Source organism: Triplophysa dalaica, chromosome 23 (genome assembly GCF_015846415.1).
Source record: "Triplophysa dalaica isolate WHDGS20190420 chromosome 23, ASM1584641v1, whole genome shotgun sequence".
Taxonomy (NCBI): Eukaryota; Metazoa; Chordata; class Actinopteri; order Cypriniformes; family Nemacheilidae; genus Triplophysa; species Triplophysa dalaica.
Genome location: NC_079564.1, coordinates 20138109 through 20144108, shown reverse-complemented (window position 1 = coordinate 20144108; position 6000 = coordinate 20138109).

Here is a 6000-nt window from a genome sequence, read left to right as displayed (position 1 = left end):
GCCTCTTTGGTGACGTCTTGGAGTCGGTGGTAGAGCGCTTCGGGGAGACGCAAAAGCGCGCCAAGGCCATGAGTCACGTGCTCCCTCGACGGTCTTATCAACCGTCTCCGAGAGCCGGTTCTTCATGCTCGCCGCACTCCATGCAGAGACCGGCCAAACAACACGCGTCATTGACCTGTAAAGAGGAGTAGAGAGTTTGTGAGCGTTCCGGTGGTCCCCAAACGCCGCTGGTCTAAGGGCACATCTATTCAGGACATATGCTGTGCGGCTGGCTGGTCTTCGCAGAACACTTTCGCCAGGTTCTACAGATCGGACGTGTCCTCTTTGTCGTCTTAAGTCCTCTTGGTGAGTGCTGATCACTCTTTATCTTCTACCTTATAATCGCTTATTTTACACAGTTGTTGCCGCGTTGCTGTTAACGCTGTGCTTGGTGTACTTTTATGATCACTGTTATATCCGCCCGGGATTCCGTGCTCTTACTGTTGTGGTGTCTGCCCTGTTTCAGCGCAGCCCGCTGCATTTGTTGGGTTTGGATATGCAAATTTGGCAGGAGCCCGATCTAACAGTTCATTGGCCTGTTATTGATTTAGCAGTTCATTGGCCGGTTTAAGCCAATCAGCTTTTGACGCTTAGGGCGACCTCGCGAATGGCTAAAATTGTATGCTTCCCATGCTTGTGTGTTTTAACCCAGTTTTTCTGGCTGATTTTGCAAGCTCTCACGGCGGGATTGTACTACCGTTCCATATGCGGTTCTCCGCAATGTCGAGGTTTCGTAATCTCGGTTCCCTTAGAAGCGGGAACGAGACATTGCGTAGATGGCCGTGTTTGCCGCTCATCACCATGCAGGCGTTCTCTCATAGATTCTGAGGATTGTCGTCACATGCACTGTATTTATACTGTCTGGATTCGTCAGTATTTGCATACTGTTGCATTCTTGCGACAATTGGCCAGTTTTTTTACAGGCGTTATCCAATATGACTTCAGGAAAAGTGAAAAAGCGGAGGAGTTTCATATGCGGTTCTCCACAATATCTCGTTCCCGCTTCTCAGAGAACCGAGGTTACGAAAGTAACCAGAGACGTTCTCGAAGACTGGTGGTGGCGGTGGGGGAGAGGTCATCGCTCCGGTCCTGGTTTGCTCCTTTCGCTTTGTGTGTGCCAGTGCAGGAGTGAGGTTCATTTGGGCTCTTCATGTTCTTGAAGCCTGGGCTCTGTTCAGAGAAACACACGGAGTAGAAGTGGTAGGAGTATTACAATCAGGATGAAAACTTACAGCGGATTTGTCAGTGTCAGCCCGGGATGTTTCAAGCACTGAATGAAGTGCGAACGTTTCTTCATTGTTCAGTGTTCCGGAGCATTGTTTGAAATGAGTCTGTCACGTGACCTGAGGAAACAAAGCGTTGTTACCTCACCGACACATCATGAAGGGATCAAACTCAAAGCATGTCGATTGTACTGTCCCATAGGAATATCTTATAGTTATTTATTTAATTGATATTATTTTACGTAATGTATTGCTAATTAAAGTACTACTATGTCATAAAGTAAATTGCAGGTTTACATTTACTCATTTGGCAGACGCTTTTATCCAAAGCGACGTGCAAGTAGGGTGCAGTGGGCAGAGCAAACAGGGGTAAGGTGCCTTGCTCAAGGGCACTTCAGTCATTTCCTGGTGGCACTGAGAATTGAACCAGTGACCTTCTGACTATGAGTCCAACTCTCTAACCACTAGACCACAATTGACCCCAACAGTTTACCACTGTTCCTAACAATTTAACACTATTCCCAAAAAGTATAAAAGTGTTTCATCAACCAAAAACTGGTTTCCTGGGTTCTCTGCAGCTTACACGTGCTGTAGAAGTGTGTTTGATCTATAAATGGATAATGCACGCAAGAGACCCCGTTCTCAAGTGTAGGAACCCTTCACTCTCCACACTCCTAATAAAGTGTCACTTCTGATATGAGAGCAAACTTTGACTTATTCCTATAATACATCCTCAGTGCTTCGTCACAAACATCCTAAAGGCTCTGGGCAACGATACTCAAAGAACAGAGCACCAGTCTGCACCATCTGGGGAGAGGGTAAAATACATATTAATAATAAAGACATCTCCTTTGGGACAAAAAAAATGATCTATTTTCTTCAACAAATGAGCAATAAATGAATAAAAATGTAGAAAAGTCACCCGTTTTGAGTTTAGATTTTCATATTCTATTTAATTTTTATGTGTTATAAAGATTACACTATCTAAGAACACTGAGTATTTTACTATCCATTAGTTTGGTGGGTTAATCTAATGTATTCAAGGTTTACAGGCTGTTGGATTTAAGGCAAACACCAATCAAACACTTTTAAATTGTGTCCACCTTCACACTATATCATTATTTATTGTATATATACCGTACAGTATATAGAGTTGGATTCCAAAGGTTTTTTATCATGGCTTAAACCAACGACAGTTTAATTCAAATTAAGTGGAATCTACCATAAAAAACATGATTTGTTAAAAATTTGAAAAATCTCATGGAAGTCTTCATATATATTCAATTATTATTCATGTTTCTTATGTTAAGAACTGGACGTGCTTACTTTTCTTTGTAACTTTGAGTTCTAATACTGTTTATTATTAAATGATATATTAAATATACAAATAAAGCTTATAATAACATTTAAATGAACAAAACAGCTGAGTGACACAGTCGGTGTAGGAATTTTTATTGACCACCAGATGACGTAGTAGAGCACTGTGTCAAAAGCTTCGAAGCACCGATGGAGTTTGTTGAAAAAGCTTCGCTGATTCAGAAGCTTAATTCGGGCCAACCCTAGGCTAATAGCGAATGATCGTATAAAACAGATGTATCCATGCGTTTTATGGCGATTTTGGTATGGGATACACTTAAGGATAAGTTTTACCCTCTGTGAAATATCAATTTAAAACATAAATCTTAAAGAGGCCCTGCAACGATGTATCATGTATTCAGACTTCTTTACAATTATTAAATGTGCTGTCTTCAACCTGTCAAAAAACGAGTTGGGTGTATGACGTAGTATTTCTGTGCTCAATACACTCCCCCAGCGATCATACAGCTTACGGAAAGTTTTTTTCTAACATATAAAAAACTGTTTCGTAACAACTTTTCTTAGTCCCTTAATGGACAATTCAAAAAGGTTTGAAGGAGCTCAGGCTCAAACCACGCGGTCTCAGCAAACAGGAAATGACAAATCCAGCAGGCCCTGCGGCCACTTCAGTGTATTTGAGTAACTTTTGATCTTTTGGAACTTGATCTATTTAGACACTGGGATACTTTTTGTTTATTTTTTTACTTTTCCAATTAACAGACACAATGAAAAAATACAAAAGCACAGAAACAATATAAAACAATACATTGCTATGAAACTATACTTTGCTGCAAACAAACTTATGTATCAATTATCATATATGTATCAATTTCTCTTCATTAATAGATTATTCTTCAAAACACTGATCAAATGTATATTCTAGAGTCTTAGGATTTTCCAACGATATAATGTTTTTCATGATAAGATAAGTATTGAAGTAAATCTTGGTGTACTGCATGCCATGAAACCCGTGAAACATTTGTCACTATTATCAAAGCAGTCTTTGAACAGTGACTTGCTCGAAATCCAGACTGGAATTCATCATTAATGTAATTCCTGAAGGAGCATAATTGAGTTGAAACTACTTTTTCCAAAAACTTTAGATATTAAACGTAAATTCGATATAGGCCTGTAATTCCCTAGTTCCCTTTCTGTCGGTCTTTCGACGTTGTGTCGAGAACGACAGACGGGGTTCGCCCTTGAGAACCAATCAACTCTGACTACTATAGAAAAGGCCAATGAAATTTGGCGAATGAAATTTGCATGCCGGTCTCTGCCCCCGGATGTCCGGTATAAAATGAAGCCGGCGTCCAGAATTCATTTACCTTTTGTTCTTCAGACCGCTCATAACTACAAACAAAACGAATTCAACGAATTCTTCTTCTTTTGCATTCCCGGATCTACGACGTAGAGCAGCAGATTGTGACGATGCGTGTCGCTCGCAGCATCGGAGGGAGACTGGCATCCCACTCTGACGAATCAGAGCTCTCCCCCAGGGGGGTCGAGCTCAGAAGGAACCAGAAGTGATATCAGCCATGCTAGCCCGGGGATACGTGGTTCCTGGGGTCTGAGCGCGGTGCAAACCGCGCCCAACCCGGGTCCCATTTTTTGGTCAAACCAGCTCCGGCTCCCTCACTTCCCTCGATGGTGGGGCAGCCAAAGGCTACTTCGAGATCCCCCAGATGGAACGTGCAGCTGCAGTGCACCTGTGCTTGCAGGCGGCTGCCACCTGGGGGAATCGGCCACGCCTACTGTCCAAGGCATGTACGACTTCGACATCACTGGTGTCAAAGACCTGCGCTGCCGCGGGCCAGGCTGCCTCCTCTCTCTGCGCCATGGCCAAGGCGTCGAGAGTGCTCTATACCTGGGTAAGGCCGACCCGGGTATAATGCAGGATTCAATTCAATTCAACTTTATTTATATAGCGCTTTCACAATGTGTATTGTTTCAAAGCAGCTTTACAGGGGCAAACAGGAAAAACAGATAAGTTAGAACACAGCACAGTGCATGGTATTTATACAACGAGTCTTTGGCGTACATCTATCATCAGGGTGGCTTACGCTCATGGCAGCTAACACGACTTGCTCAAAGCCTCCTCCGGTGGAGGAGTAAAATGTACTGTTGTATAAAAAAAGAGTAAAATGTTGTATAAAAAATAATAAAAGCAATAAAAAAATAAGAACTTTTTACAATTAAATAGGAATATAGTATACAGATATTATTTTATGATGTGTGCCTTTTCTTTTCTGAAAAATATTTCATATAAATGTCATTTGTTTTATTTCATATAAAAAAATACGATATACAGTAGGTGGGTTACTGCCCTAGCTGTAGGATTGGGTCAATCTGATGGCTAACATCTTGGTTAATTTAATTTCTGTCATGATTCCACTATCATGTCATGTTTATTGGTGCTATTTGAGTGGAGCCATGGCATTGCCTGATGGTTTTATGTGAGAAAATCATAGTTCTTTCTCGTGTCTCGTCATTGTTCCCTGCATCACGTTCCTCGTCAACCTCTCCTTAGTGCTAATCCCCAGCACCTGTTTCTCGTTATGATCCTGTGTTTGTTCCTCTATAAAACACCCTCGTGTTCTTTGTCTTGTGCTCGTGCATTGCACCTGTGCACCTGCTGTTCAGAGTTCGTTGTCTCATGAAGTTCAGAGTTCGTTGTCTCATGAAGTTCTTATTACCTTGTTCCTGTTTCCCTTGTGTATAGTAAGTGTCAGTTTAGTGTTTGTTAGTAATAGTCTAGTCAGTCAGTGTCCTTGTTTATTGTTAAAGTTATATATATATTCCTGTCCTGTTTTACCCCATCGTGGGTTTTTTGTTTAATAAAGTCCTTGTTGCATGACAAATTTCATATTATTTTAATAAAGTAACATTAAATTGACTTGTATTTTTATATTATAAGTATTAATTAGACTTTGATTGTTTTGAGTGGCATTTAAAAAAATAAGTAGACTGGAGTCATCTATTTTTATTTGTTTTTGCAATTCACACTCTTGTGCAGGATGCAATCAAAGTGACCCATGTGGATGAAGCAGAACAAGCTCTTCGAAAGTCTGTGTCACGAACAAGGTTCCTGCAGACTCTTCCGTTCGCCACCAGAGGGCTCCCTCCCCAGAATATTGAACCTATTTGGACTCCATTTCTCACAAACAACTTTGGTTTCAATAAAGCTTCACATGGATCCTCAAGATGCGAGTGCTTCATTACAGTTTGTGCGTAATTTTGCGAAACTTTATGGTGCTAGAAATGTCTCTTTCAATGTACATTTGTAAATGCACTTGGCAGCAAGTGTGCATAACTGGGGACCATTGTGGGCAACATCCACATTTCCTTTTGAATCATTCAATGGGACTTTGCCTATTTTTTTAAT